The following is a 15,000-nucleotide window of genomic DNA, read 5'->3' on the forward strand; positions in this document are numbered from 1 at the left end:
GGAAGGCCCCGACGGCTAAACGGAAGAGGCTGCAGGGCCGCCTCGGAATGGTCCAAGCATCGGATGCGATTGGGACGACTACCAGTGCCAACCCCTTATCCCGCGATGCGTCCGATACACAGATAGTTCCAAGGCGGCCGAGGAGCCTCACCGCATATCAATCGGGGTGCGAGGCGAGGGATGGGGCGGGAAGGCCCCAACGGCTAGACGGAAGAGGCTTCAGGGCCACCTCGGAATGGTCCAAGCATCGGACGCGCTTGGGGCGACTGCCAGTGCCAACCCCTTATCCCGCGATGCGTCCGATACACAGATGGTTCCAAGGCGGCCGAGGAGCCTCACCGCATAGCAATCGGGGGTGCGAGGCGAGGGATGGGGCGGGAAGGCCCCAACGGCTAGACGGAAGAGGCTTCAGGGCCGCCTAGGAATGGTCCAAGCATCGGACACGCTTGGGGCGACTACCAGTGACAGCCCCCTATCCCGCGATGCGTCCGATACGAAGATGGTTCCAAGGCGGCCGAGGAGCCTCACCGCATAGCAATCGGGGTGCGAGGTGGGGGATGCGGCGAGATGGCCCCAACGGCTAGACGGAAGAGGCCACAGGGCCGCGTCGGAATAGTCCAAGCATCGGACGCGCTTGGGGCGACTACCAGTGACAACCCCTTATCCCGCGATGCGTCCGATACGAAGATAGTTCCAAGGCGGCCGAGGAGCCTCACCGCATAGCAATCGGGGTGCGAGGTGGGGGATGCGGCGAGATGGCCCCAACGGCTAGACGGAAGAGGCTGCAGGGCCGCCTCGGAATAGTCCAAGCATCGGACGCGCTTGGGGCCACTACCAGTGACAACCCCTTATCCCGCAATGCGTCCGATACGAAGATAGTTCCAAGGCGGCCGAAGAGCCTCACCGCATAGCAATCGGGGTGCGAGGTGGGGGATGCGGCGAGATGGCCCCAACGGCTAGACGGAAGAGGCCACAGGGCCGCCTCGGAATAGTCCAAGCATCGGACGCGCTTGGGGCGACTACCAGTGACAACCCCTTATCCCGCGATGCGTCCGATACGAAGATAGTTCCCAGGCGGCCGAGGAGCCTCACCGCATAGCAATCGGGGTGCGAGGCGAGGGATGCGGCGAGATGGCCCCAAAGGCTAGACGGAAGAGGCTGCAGGGCTGCCTCGGAATAGTCCAAGCATCGGACGCGCTTGGGGCGACTACCACTGCCAACCCCTTATCCCGCGATGCGTCCGATACACAGATAGTTTCGAGGCGGCCGAGGAGGTGGGGGATGCAGCGAGATGGCCCCAACGGCTAGACGGAAGAGGCTGCAGGGCCGCCTCGGAATAGTCCAAGCATCGGACGCGCTTGGGGCGACTACCAGTGACAACCCCTTATCCCGCGATGCGTCCGATACACAGATAGTTCCGAGGCGGCCAAGGAGCCTCACCGCATAGCAATCGTGGTGCGAGGTGGGGGATGCGGCGAGATGGCCCCAACGGCTAGACGGAAGAGGCTGCAGGGCCGCCTCGGAATGGTCCAAGCATCGGATGCGCTTGGGGCGACTACCACTGCCAACCCCTTATCCCGCGATGCGTCCGATACACAGATAGTTCCAAGGCGGCCGAGGAGCCTCACAGCATAGCAATCAGGGTGCGAGGCGAGGGATGCGGCGAGAAAGCCCCAACGGCTAGAGGGAAGAGGCTTCAGGTCCGCCTCGGAATGGTCCAAGCATCGGACGCGCTTGGGGCGACTACCAGTGACAACCCCTTATCCCGCGACGCGTCCGATACACAGATAGTTCCAAGGCGGCCGAGGAGCCTCACCGCATAGCAATCGGGGTGCGAGGCGAGGGATGCGGCGAGAAGGACCCAACGGCTACACGGAAGAGGCTTCGGGGCCGCCTCGGAATGGTCCAAGCATCGGACGCGCTTGGGGCGACTACCAGTGACAACCCCTTATCCCGCGACGCGTCCGATACACAGATAGTTCCAAGGCGGCCGAGGAGCCTCACCGCATAGCAATCGGGGTGCGAGGCGAGGGATGCGGCGAGAAGGACCCAACGGCTACACGGAAGAGGCTTCGGGGCCGCCTCGGAATGGTCCAAGCATCGGACGCGCTTGGGGCGACTACCAGTGACAACCCCTTATCCCGCGACGCGTCCGATACACAGATAGTTCCAAGGCGGCCGAGGAGCCTCACCGCATAGCAATCGGGGTGCGAGGCGAGGGATGCGGCGAGAAGGACCCAACGGCTAGACGGAAGAGGCTTCGGGTCCGCCTCGGAATGGTCCAAGCATCGGACGCGCTTGGGGCGACTACCAGTGACAACCCCTTATCCCGCGACGCGTCCGATACACAGATAGTTCCAAGGCGGCCGAGGAGCCTCACCGCATAGCAATCGGGGTGCGAGGCGAGGGATGCGGCGAGAAGGACCCAACGGCTAGACGGAAGAGGCTTCGGGTCCGCCTCGGAATGGTCCAAGCATCGGACGCGCTTGGGGCGACTACCAGTGACAACCCCTTATCCCGCGACGCGTCCGATACACAGATAGTTCCAAGGCGGCCGAGGAGCCTCACCGCATAGCAATCGGGGTGCGAGGCGAGGGATGCGGCGAGAAGGACCCAACGGCTAGACGGAAGAGGCTTCGGGTCCGCCTCGGAATGGTCCAAGCATCGGACGCGCTTGGGGCGACTACCAGTGACAACCCCTTATCCCGCGACGCGTCCGATACACAGATAGTTCCGAGGCGGCCGAGGAGCCTCACCGCATAGCAATCGGGGTGCGAGGCGAAGGATGCGGCGAGAAGGACCCAACGGCTAGACGGAAGAGGCTTCGGGTCCGCCTCGGAATGGTCTAAGCATCGGACGCGCTTGGGGCGACTACCAGTGACAACCCCTTATCCCGCGACGCGTCCGATACACAGATAGTTCCAAGGCGGCCGAGGAGCCTCACCGCATAGCAATCGGGGTGCGAGGCGAGGGATGCGGCGAGAAGGACCCAACGGCTAGACGGAAGAGGCTTCAGGGCCGCCTCGGAATGGTCCAAGCATCGAACGCGCTTGGGGCGACTACCAGTGACAACCCCTTATCCCGCGACGCGTCCGATACACAGATAGTTCCGAGGCGGCCGAGGAGCCTCACCGCATAGCAATCGGGGTGCGAGGCGAGGGATGCGGCGAGAAGGACCCAACGGCTAGACGGAAGAGGCTTCAGGGCCGCCTCGGAATGGTCCAAGCATCGGACGCGCTTGGGGCGACTACCAGTGACAACCCCTTATCCCGCGACGCGTCCGATACACAGATAGTTCCGAGGCGGCCGAGGAGCCTCACCGCATAGCAATCGGGGTGCGAGGCGAGGGATGCGGCGAGAAGGACCCAACGGCTAGACGGAAGAGGCTTCAGGGCCGCCTCGGAATGGTCCAAGCATCGGACGCGCTTGGGGCGACTACCAATGACAACCCCTTATCCCGCGACGCGTCCGATACACAGATAGTTCCGAGGCGGCCGAGGAGCCTCACCGCATAGCAATCGGGGTGCGAGGCGAGGGATGCGGCGAGAAGGACCCAACGGCTAGACGGAAGAGGCTTCAGGGCCGCCTCGGAATGGTCCAAGCATCGGACGCGCTTGGGGCGACTACCAGTGACAACCCCTTATCCCGCGACGCGTCCGATACACAGATAGTTCCAAGGCGGCCGAGGAGCCTCACCGCATAGCAATCGGGGTGCGAGGCGAGGGATGCGGCGAGAAGGACCCAACGGCTAGACGGAAGAGGCTTCAGGGCCGCCTCGGAATGGTCCAAGCATCGGACGCGCTTGGGGCGACTACCGTTGCCAACCCCTTATCCCGCGATGCGTCTGATACACAGATAGTTCCGAGGCGGCCGAGGAGCCTCACCGCATAGCAATCGGGTTGCGAGGCAGATTATTGGGAAGGGAACCCCCTGGGATGCGGCTCAAGCAGTGCCCAAAGGGACTGGAATGCGGAATCACATCGAGAGACCCAAATGCTATACGAGGGCTCAAATCGAATTATCGATTTGGCCACGACATGGACGCATCGGAACGACTACCTTTGCCGAACCACTCGCAATTGCATCCATACCGAAACCAATAGACATTTCCGTTAGAGCCCTCGCATAGCATTCGGGAATCTCGCATGCCCCTCTAAATCGACCAATGCTGGCGCTCAATGAAAATCCGAGCGCTACCACCGTTCGAGCGCCAGCATTGGTCGAGTTAGAGGGGCACGGGGGAGAATGCTCCAGTCAACACCTCCCCTATATAAGTTATTTGTCCGATTCTCGCACAACCGTAGTCTGCCTCGTCGAATCAAACAACGGTCCCAGATTCCGACTTCCGTTCCGTAGAGACCCAAAAGCTAGATGGAGGCTCGCAAGAAAGAGAGTCGGCGCATAGCAATCGGGTTTCTCGAACGTTTAGGGACCGAGCTCACTTGCGGATAGGGCAAAATCCGCCAAGCAACCCAAAAGCTAGACGGGGGCTCGAATCGAATCGCCTAGGCGGCCACAACAACGACGTGTTGGATCGACTACCAGTGCCAAACCATTCAGCAAGACTAGTCTGTGTCGAGGCCGGATAGAGATTCTCAGAGAGCGCCCGCATAGCATTTAGGAGACCTGCCGCGTCCCTCACACTCGACAAATGGTGGTGCACGTTTATAAATCCGAGCGATCCCAACCCTTTCAAGCACCAACATCGGTCGAGATAGAGGGGCACGGAGGGGGCTGCGTGAGACAACACAGTCCCCTATATAAGTTATTTGTCCGATTCTCACACATCCGAAGAATGGTCATCAAATCGGACAACAGCCCAAACTTCCGACTTCCGTCCCAGAAAGCCCAAGAGCTATCTAAAACGTTCATGGCCGGAACTCGATCGCGGCTATACCAGTCCGCCAAGCAACCCAAAAGCTAGACTGGAGCTCTAGTCGAATCACCTCTGTGGCCATTGCAAGGACGTGTTGGAGCGACTACCATTGCCGAACCATTCCGCAGGTCGAGTCCATACCAAGGCCGCATAGAGATTCACGATGAGCTCCTGCATAGCAATCAGGAGACTTGCCGTGTCCATCACAATCGATAAATCCTGGTGCAAGATTTTTGCATCCGAGCGCTCCAACCAGTCGAGCACCAGCATCAATCGACATAAACGGGCACGGGGGGAGGATGCTCGAGAACACTACCTCCCCTATATAAGTTATTTGTCCGATTCTCAAGCAGCCGAAGTCTGGTCATCGAATCGGGTCAAAGACCACAACTTCCGACTTTACCCACAATGCAAGTCATCGAATCGAACATCGGCCCCCGAGTCGGACTCCATGCGTATGTCAGGTCATCGGACCCAAATTCCGCCTTCCTGCGCATGGCGGGCCATCAATATCAACTCGGTCATCGGACCCAAACTCCGCCTTTTTGCGTATGGCACGCCTTCAAATCGGTCATCGGACCCAAATTCCGCCTTCCTGTGCATGGCGGGCCATCAACATCAACTCGGTCATCGGACCCAAATTCCGCCTTTCTGCGCATGGCACGCCATCAACTCGGTCATCGGACCCAAATTCCGCCTTCCTGCGCATGGCAGGTCATCGGACACAAATTCAGACCTCGCCAATATGCCTACGTATCGAATCGGTCATCGGACCCAACTTCCGACTTCATCCATACTGTAGGGTCTTTGAGGTTGGCGCGGTGCGCTCAACCCAGGGAGTCGACCCATCGAAGCATACACCTCCCCTATATAAGCTATTTGTCCGATTCCCACACCTGTGTAGTTTGCACCTCTGACCAGGACATCGACCCCAACTTCCGAACTCGACTGCAACGACGGCACCAGCGCCTTGGTGCGCACCTTGCGACGCACAGTCCCAACATTCGCCTTCCTGCACATGGCAGGTCATCGGACCCAAATTCCGACCTCGCGAGTATGCCTACATATCGAATCGGTCATCGGACCCAACTTCCGACTTCATCCATACCGTAGGGTCTTTGAGGTTGGCGCGGTGCGCTCAACCCGGGGAGTCGACCCAACGAAGCATACACCTCCCCTATATAAGCTATTTGTCCGATTCCCACACCTGTGTAGTTTGCACCTCCGATCAAGACATCGACCCCAACTTCCGAACTCGCCTCCAACGACCGAACCAGCGCCTTGGTGCGCACCTTGCAACGCACAGTGCCAACATTCGCCTTCCTGCACGTGGCAGGTCATCGGACCCAAATTCCGACCTCGCGAGTATGCCTACATATCGAATCGGTCATCGGACCCAACTTCCGACTTCATCCATACCGTAGGGTCTTTGAGGTTGGCGCGGTGCGCTCAACCCGGGGAGTCGACCCAACGAAGCATACACCTCCCCTATATAAGCTATTTGTCCGATTCCCACACCTGTGTAGCTTGCACCTCCGATCAGGACATCGACCCCAACTTCCGAACTCGACTAAAAAGACCGCACCAGCGCCTTGGTGTGCACCTTGCAACGCACAGTGTCAACATTCGCCTTCCTGCACATGGCAGGTCATCGGACCCAAATTCCGACCTCATGAGCATACCTACTAATCGAATTGGTCATCGGACCCAACTTCCGACTTCATCCATACCGTAGGGTCTTTGAGGTTGGCGCGGTGCGCTCAACCTGGGGAGTCGACCCATCGAAGCATACACCTCCCCTATATAAGCTATTTGTCCGATTCCGACACCTGTGTAGTTTGCACCTCCGCTCAGGACATCGACCCCAACTTCCGAACTCGCCTGCAACGACCGAACCAGCGCCTTGGTGCGCACCAAAAGTGCGCACTTTTGGAGGGCACTTTTGTGCGCTCCAAAGGTGCGCACTTTTGGAGGGCACTTTTCTGCGCTCCAAAGGTGCGCACTTTTGGAGGGCACTTTTTGGAGGGCACTTTTCTGCGCTCCAAAGGTGCGCACTTTTGGAGGGCACTTTTTGGAGGGCACTTTTCTGCGCTCCAAAGGTGCGCACTTTTGGAGGGCACTTTTTGGAGGGCACTTTTCTGCGCTCCAAAGGTGCGCACTTTTGGAGGGCACTTTTTGGAGGGCACTTTTCTGCGCTCCAAAGGTGCGCACTTTTGGAGGGCACTTTTTGGAGGGCACTTTTCTGCGCTCCAAAGGTGCGCACTTTTGGAGGGCACTTTTCTGCGCTCCAAAGGTGCGCACTTTTGGAGGGCACTTTTTGGAGGGCACTTTTCTGCGCTCCAAAGGTGCGCACTTTTGGAGGGCACTTTTTGGAGGGCACTTTTCTGCGCTCCAAAGGTGCGCACTTTTGGAGGGCACTTTTTGGAGGGCACTTTTCTGCGCTCCAAAGGTGCGCACTTTTGGAGGGCACTTTTGTGCACTCCAAAGGTGCGCACTTTTGGAGGGCACTTTTCCTGTGCTCCAAAGGTGCACACCTAGGTGAGCACCTTCGACCACACCTTGTAGCACACCAAACTCTGACTTTCGACTTCATCCGCAATGCAGGGTCTTTGAGGTTGGCGCAATGCGCACAACCAGGGGAGTCGACCCATCAAACCCAACACCTCCCCTATATAAGCTATTTGTCTGATTCTCATACATGCGTAGCCTGCAGGAGCAATTAGGACATCGACCCCAACTTTCGGCTTCTAAACGAAAACAAGGTCTTTGAGGTTGGTGTAATGCGAACAACTAGGGGAGTCAACCCATCAAACCCAACACCTCCCCTATATAAGCTATTTGTCTGATTCTCATACATGTGTAGTCTACAGGAGCAATTAGGACATCGACCCCAACTTTTGACTTCTTAACGAAAACAAGGTCTTTGAGGTTGACGTAATGCGCACAACCAGGGGAGTCGACCCATCAAACCCAACACCTCCCCTATATAAGCTATTTGTCCGATTCTCATACATGTGTAGCCTGCAGGAGCCATTAGGACATTGACCCCAACTTTTGACTTCTTAACGAAAACAAGGTCTTTGAGGTTGGCGTAATGCGCACAACCAAGGGAGTTGACCCATCAAACCCAACACCTCCCCTATATAAGCTATTTGTCTGATTCTCATACATGTGTAGCCTGCAACAACGATTAGGACATCCACCCCAACTTCTGAATTCGTCTGCGTTGACCGCACCAAAGGTGCACGCCTTGGTGCTCACCAAAATCCGACTTCCGACTTCTTCTGCTATGCGGGGTCTTTGAGGTTGGCGCAGTGCGCACAACCAGGGGAGTCAACCCACCGAATGCAACACCTCCCCTATATAAGCTATTTGTCTGATTCTCATACATGCGTAGACTGCAGCAATGATTAGGACATCCACCCCAACTTTTGACTTCTTAAACAAGACAGGGTCTTTGAAGTTGGTGCAGTGCACACAACCAGGGGAGTCGACCCATCAAACGCAACACCTCCCCTATATAAAGCTATTTGTCCGATTCTCATACGTGTAGTCTGCAGCAGCGATTAGGACATCGACCCCAACTTCCGAATTCGTTTGCATTGACCGCACCAAAGGTGCACGCCTTGGTGTGCACCCTGGAGTGCACTTTGGTGCTCACCTCGGTGCACACTTTGGTGTGCACCTCGGTGTGCACCAAAGGTGCGCACCTTGGAGCGCACCAAAGGTGTACACTTTGGAGCGCACCACATAGGGTCTTTGAGAGGTTGGCGCAGTGCGCACACCAAGGTGGGTGTTGAGGTGCGTGCCGAGGTGGGTGGGTGCTAGGGTGCGCTCCATGGTGGGTGCCAGGGTGGGTGCGTGCTAGGGTGGATTCCAAAGAGGGTCATAGGGTGGGTGCCAAGGTGGGTTGGTGATATAGTGGGTTCAAAGGTGGGTACTAGGGTGGGTTCCAAGGTGGGTCACAAGTTGGGTGCCAGGATGCGTGGGTGTTAGGTTGGGTGCCAAGGTGGGCTCCTGCGTGGGTGGGTGCTAGGGTGGGTTTCAAGGTGGACGCGAGGGCGGGTGCCAAGGTGGGTAACAAGTTGGGTGTTAGGATGGGTGAGTGCTAGAGTGGGTGCCAAGGTGGGTGGGTGCTAAGGTGGATGCCAAGGTGGTTCACAGGGTGGGTGGGTTCTAGGGTGAGTTCCAAGGTGGGTCACAGGTTCAGTGCTAGGGTGGGTGTCAAGGCGGGTGTCGAGGTGCCTGGGTGCTAGGGTGTGGATGCCAATGTGGGTCATAGGGTGGGTACTAGGGTGGGCTGCAATGTGGGTGCCAAGGTGGGTAACATGCTCGGTGGGTTCTAAATTGGGTGCCAGGGTGGGTGTGCACCCACCTTGCCCGAGGTGGGTGCCAAGGTGCCAGTGTGGGTGGGTGCTAAGGTGGATGCCAAGGTGGGTGAGAAGGTGGGTGATAGGTTGAGTGGTAGGATGGGTGGGTGCCAAGATGGGTCACAGGGTGGGTGCAAGGGTGGGTAGGTGCTAGGGTTGGTGTCAGGGTGGGTGGGTGCTAGGTTGGGTTCCAAGGTGGGTGCGAGGGTGAGTGTCAAGGTGGGTCACAGGTTAGGTGCTAGGATGGGTGAGTGCTAGGGTGCAAAGGTGCCAGGGTGGGTGCTAGGATGGGTCGATGCTAGGGTGAGTGGCAAGGTGGGTCCACAAGTGTCAAGGTGGGTGCCGAGGTGGGTGCCAAGTCGGCGACTGCTATGGTGGATGCCAAGGTGGGTCACGGGGTGGGTGCCAAGTTGCTAGGTTGGGTTCCAAGGTGGGTGCCAACGTGGGTGCTAGGGTGCGTGGGTTAAAGGGTGTGTCACAACGTGGGTGCCAGGATGGGTGCGCACCCACACTGGCCAAGACGGGTGCGGGTGCAAGGTTGGGTTCCAAGCCCGGTCACAGGCTGGGTGCTAGGATGGGTGGGTGCCAAGGTGGGCACCAGGGTGGGTGCACCCACCCTGGCCAAGGTGGGTCACGGGGTGGGTCCTAGGGTGGGTAACGGGGTGGGTACTAAGGTGCGTGCCAAGGTGGGTCATAGGGTGGGTGCCAAGGTGGGCACCAGGGTGGGTGTGCACCAACCCTAGCCAGGGTAGGTCACGGGGTGGTTGTCGGGGTGGGCGTCAAGGAGCCAAGGTGGGTGGCAAGTAGCCAAGTTGCGTGCCAAGGTGGGTGTCGGGGTGGGTGCCAAGGATCCAAGGTGGGTGCCAAGGAACCAAGGTGGGTGTCTGGGTGGGTGCCGAGGTGGGAGCCAGGGTGGGTCCCAAGGTGAGTGCAAAGGTGGGTGCCAGGGTCAAGGTGAGTGCCAATGTGGGTTCCAAGGTGCCAGGGTCAGGGTGAGTGCCAATGTGGGTTCAAAGGTGCTAAGTTGGGTGCGAGGTTGGGTGCGAGGGTGGGTGGGTGCCAAGGTGTGCTAGGTGGAAGCCCGGGTGGGTCGGCATCCCATGGGTGTCGAGTTGGGTGCCTGATGGGTGCTTCTTGTCAAGTTTTAGTCGTCGGGACTCATTTCGAGCCTTAGAGGTCGTTTCTTGTCCGGTTGCCCTGTCTTCGACCTGGGAACCCAATTTTGGTCCTCGGGTCCCATTTTTTTTTGTCTCGCATCCCACTTTTGGCCTGTGGCCTTTTCGGGGTCGATTCTCGTTTTGGGCATCAGAGCATGTTTCTTCTCCTAAAACCCAATATTTGTTTATTAAGTCTCGGAACACATTTTTGTTCTCGTGGACCCATCATGGGTCTTGGAACGCATTTGTGGTCCTTGGGTCCCATTTTGCATCCCGAAACTTGTGTTTTGGTGCTTGATCCCTATTTTGGGTGCCCACCTTGCACCAAGTGCGCACCCGGGGCAAACCGAGCGCCTTGGTGCACCGGGGCAAGATCGAGCGTGCACCCGAGGCGCCCCGAACATGCACCAAGGTGCACTCGGCCCACATGTGAGCGCAGGTCGTTGCGCCCGAGGTGGTGTGTGGGCACCGCGTTGCAGACGGGACACTGCACGCACACGACGCCCCCTCCAGGTGCACGCACGTAGGCCGGGCCGGGTGCACACCCGACGCCCTAGCAAGGTGCGCGCACCCGGGCAGGGCTCACACTTGGCGAACGGGGCGCACTTCGCGAGGGAGGGTGTGCACCTCGACGGGGGTGGGTGGCCGGGGTGGATTCGCACGTGGGTCGCGGTTTGCTAAGTACACACTGCGACAAGCTCATAACGGGTGCGATCATACCAGCATTAGTGCACCGGATCCCATCAGAACTCCGCAGTTAAGCGCGCTTGGGCCGGAGTAGTACTGGGATGGGTGACCTCCCGGGAAGTCCCGGTGTTGCACCCTTTTTTAGTTTTTCGCCGGGCGTCGCAATGCTATTTGAATAAACCTTTTGCTCGTTTGCGTTCTCGTCGGGGCCGGGCCGGGCCGGGGTGCGCTGCCCGCACTACCGCGCGCGCGGGGGCGACACCGAGCGCGCACCCGAGGCACCCCGAGCACACAGGCCACGGTGCAACCCGGGCGTTGTGCGCGCACCCCGGTGCGCCCGAGGTGCTGCGCGCGCACCCAGGTGAAATCGGTGTGCACCTCGGCCAGTGCGCGCTCGGTCGAGTCGTGCACGTTGGCCAAGGTGCACGGTGATGTTTCTTACTCTAAGGTTCCGCACCAGACGCCCGGGACAGGTGAGCGAAGCTGGGCGGGGCCGGGTGCGCGGCCGGGGCAGGTGCACGCAGCTGGAGAGAGCTTTGGAGCACACTTCGGAGCGCACCAATGATGCGCTCCATTCAAAAGTTTCCTGAAAAGGCAAAAAAAGTTGAGATTATAGAATTTCCCACTTGAGAGATTGTAAAAAAAAAAAATTTAAAATGAAGGAAACGCGGGTGCCAAGGTGTGCGCAGCCCAGCCAAGGTGTGCGCACCAAGGCGCCCACCCTGGCGAAGGTGCACGCAAGGTGCGCACCCGAGGCAAACCGGACAATTAACCCAACTTTCGACTTCGCGCGCACCTTGGAGCGCACTTCGAAGCGCTCCTTGGTGCGCACCAATCTTGGGCACCTCGGAGTGCACCATGGCGCCCACCAAGGTGCGCACCCGGGGCAAACCGAGCTCCGACTTCGTGCGCACCTTGGAGCGCACGAAAGGTGCGCACCATGGCGCCCACCAAGGTGCGCAGCCCAGCCAAGGCGTGCGCATCAAGGTGCGCACCCTGGCGAAGGTGCGCACCCGGGGCAAACCGAGCTCCGACTTCGTGCGCACCTTGGAGCGCACAAAAGGTGCGCAACCCAGCCAAGGTGTGCGCACCCCGGTCAAACCGAGCTCCGAATCGTGCGCACCAGAGGTGCACGCCATCGTGCGCACCTTGGAGCACACTTCGGAGCCCTCCTTGGTGCGCGCCGATGTTGCGCACCTCGGAGCGCACCCGGGGAAAACAATGCAATTAACCCGACTTTCGACTTCGTGGGCACCTCGGAGCGCTCTCGGGTTCGCACCTCGGAGCACACCGAGGTGCGCACCTTTGATGCGCTGCCTTCACCAATTTCCAGAAAAGGCAAGAAAACATTGAGAAGGTGTGCGCACCGAGGTGCCCACCCTGGCGAAGGTGCACGCGAGGTGCGCACCCGGGGCAAACCGGGCTCCGACTTCGTGCACGCCGCACCTTGGAGCACACTTCGGAGCGCTCCTTGGTGCGCACCAGGGCGCGCAACCCAGCCGAGGTGCCCACCCCGGCGAAGGTGCACGCGAGGTGCGCACCCGGGGCAAACCGGGCTCCGACTTCGTGCACGCCATGGTGCCCACCGCGGCGAAGGTGCACGCGAGGTGCGCACCCGGGGCAAACCGGGCTCCGACTTCGTGCACGCCGCACCTTGGAGCACACTTCGGAGCGCTCCTTGGTGCGCACCATGGTGCCCACCAGGGCGCGCAACCCCGCCGAAGGTGCACGCGAGGTGCGCACCCGGGGCAAACCGGGCTCCGACTTCGTGCACGCCATGGTGCGCACCGCGGCGAAGGTGCGCACCCGGGGCAAACCGGGCTCCGACTTCGTGCACGCCGCACCTTGGAGCACACTTCGGAGCGCTCCTTGGTGCGCACCAGGGCGCGCAACCCAGCCGAGGTGCCCACCCCGGCGAAGGTGCACGCGAGGTGCGTACCCGGGGCAAACCGGGCTCCGACTTCGTGCACGCCGCACCTTGGAGCACACTTCGGAGCGCTCCTTGGTGCGCACCATGGTGCCCACCAGGCCGCGCAACCCAGCCAAGGTGTGCGCACCAAGGTGCACGCGAGGTGCGCACCCGGGGCAAACCGGGGTCCGACTTCGTGCACGCCGCACCTTGGAGCACACATCGGGGCGCTCCCGGGTTCGCACCGGCGTTGCGCACCGTGGTGGGCACCTCGGAGCACACCAAGGTGGGCAGCGAGGTGCGCACCTTTGATGCGATGCCTTCACTAATTTCCATAAAAGGCAAAAAAAAAACGAGATTTTAAAATTTCCGTTTTGAAAGATAGTGAGAAAAAGGGAATGCTGGTGCCATCTTGAGCCCGCCCTGGTGCGCAGCCCAGCCAAGGTGTGCGCACCAAGGTGCCCACCCTGGCGAAGGTGCGCGCCCGGGCAATTAACCCAACTTCCAACTTCGCGCGCGCCAGGGTGGGAGCGCACCCAACAACCGGGCCTGGGAAGAGCCAATGCGAGAAACCCCACCAAACGCTCTGACAAAAAAAGAGGGGGCGCTCCAGTAACCCCGCTTCGGAGCGCACCCTGGGCAAACCCAGCCAAGGTGCCCACCCCGGCCAAGGTGCAGGCGAGGTGCGCACCCGGGGCAAACCGGGCTCCGACAACGTGCACGCCGCACCTTGGAGCACACTTCGTAGCGCTCCCGGGTGCGCACCTCAGAGCACACCAAGGTGGGCAGCGAGGTGCGCACCTTTGATGCGCTGCCTTCACTAATTTCCAGAAAAGGCAAAAAAAAAAGGAGATTTTAAAATTTCCGTTTTGAAAGATAGTGAAAAAAACGGAACGCGCGTGCCATCTTGAGCCCGCCCTGGTGCGCAGCCCAGGTAAGGTGCCCACCCTGGCAAAGGTGCGCACCCGGGCAATTAACCCTACTTCCGACTTCGTGCGCGCCAGGGTGGCAACCGGGCCTCGGAAGAGCCAATGCGAGAAACCCCACCAAACGCTCCGACAAAAAAAGAGGCGGCGCTCCAATAACCCCGCTTCGGAGCGCAGCCGGGGCAAACCCAGCCAAGGTGCCCACCCCGACGAAGGTGCACGCGAGGTGCGCACCCGGGGCAAACCGGGCTCCGACAACGTGCACGCAGCACCTTGGAGCACACTTCGAAGCACTCCCGGGTGCCCACCGGCGTTGCGCACCGTGGTGGGCAGCGAGGTGCGCACCTTTGATGCGCTGCCTTCACTAATTTCCAGAAAAAGGCAAAAAAAAATGAGATTTTAAAATTTCCGTTTTGAAAGATAGTGAAAAAAAAGGAACGCGGGTGCCATCTTGAGCCCGCCCTGGTGCGCAGCCCAGGCAAGGCATGCGCACCAAGGTGCCCACCCGAGGTGCACACCCGGGGCAAACCGGGCTCCGACTTCGTGCAGGCCGCACCTTGGAGCACACTTCGGAGCGCTCCTTGGTGCGCACCATGGTGCCCACCAGGGCGCGCAACCCAGCCAAGGTCTGCACACCAAGGTGCCCACCCCGGCGAAGGTGCACGCGAGGTGCGCACCCGGGGCAAACCGGGCTCCGACTTCGTGCACGCCATGGTGCCCACCGCGGCGAAGGTGCACGCGAGGTGCGCACCCGGGGCAAACCGGGCTCCGACTTCGTGCACGCCGCACCTTGGAGCACACTTCGGAGCGCTCCTTGGTGCGCACCATGGTGCCCACCAGGGCGCGCAACCCAGCCAAGGTGTGCGCACCAAGGTGCACGCGAGGTGCGCACCCGGGGCAAACCGGGGTCCGACTTCGTGCACGCCGCACCTTGGAGCACACATCGGAGCGCTCCCAGGTTCGCACCAGCGTTGCGCACCTTTGATGCGCTGCCTTCACTAATTTCCAGAAAAGGCAAAAAAAAACGAGATTTTAAAATTTCCGTTCTGAAAGATAGTGAAAAAAACGGAACGCG

At 59.9% G+C, this 15,000-nt stretch overlaps 1 non-coding gene across 1 annotated transcript; it reads left to right on the forward strand.

The window, feature by feature from the left end:
• Positions 1–11,109: 11,109 nt before the first annotated feature.
• On the forward strand, positions 11,110–11,228 carry LOC131873287 (5S ribosomal RNA). The gene has a single exon (XR_009371272.1). It is a non-coding gene; the product is annotated as a 5S ribosomal RNA (ribosomal RNA).
• Positions 11,229–15,000: the final 3,772 nt, after the last annotated feature.

This window comes from Cryptomeria japonica, unplaced genomic scaffold (assembly GCF_030272615.1).
Source record: "Cryptomeria japonica unplaced genomic scaffold, Sugi_1.0 HiC_scaffold_1412, whole genome shotgun sequence".
In the NCBI taxonomy this organism is placed as follows: Eukaryota; Viridiplantae; Streptophyta; class Pinopsida; order Cupressales; family Cupressaceae; genus Cryptomeria; species Cryptomeria japonica.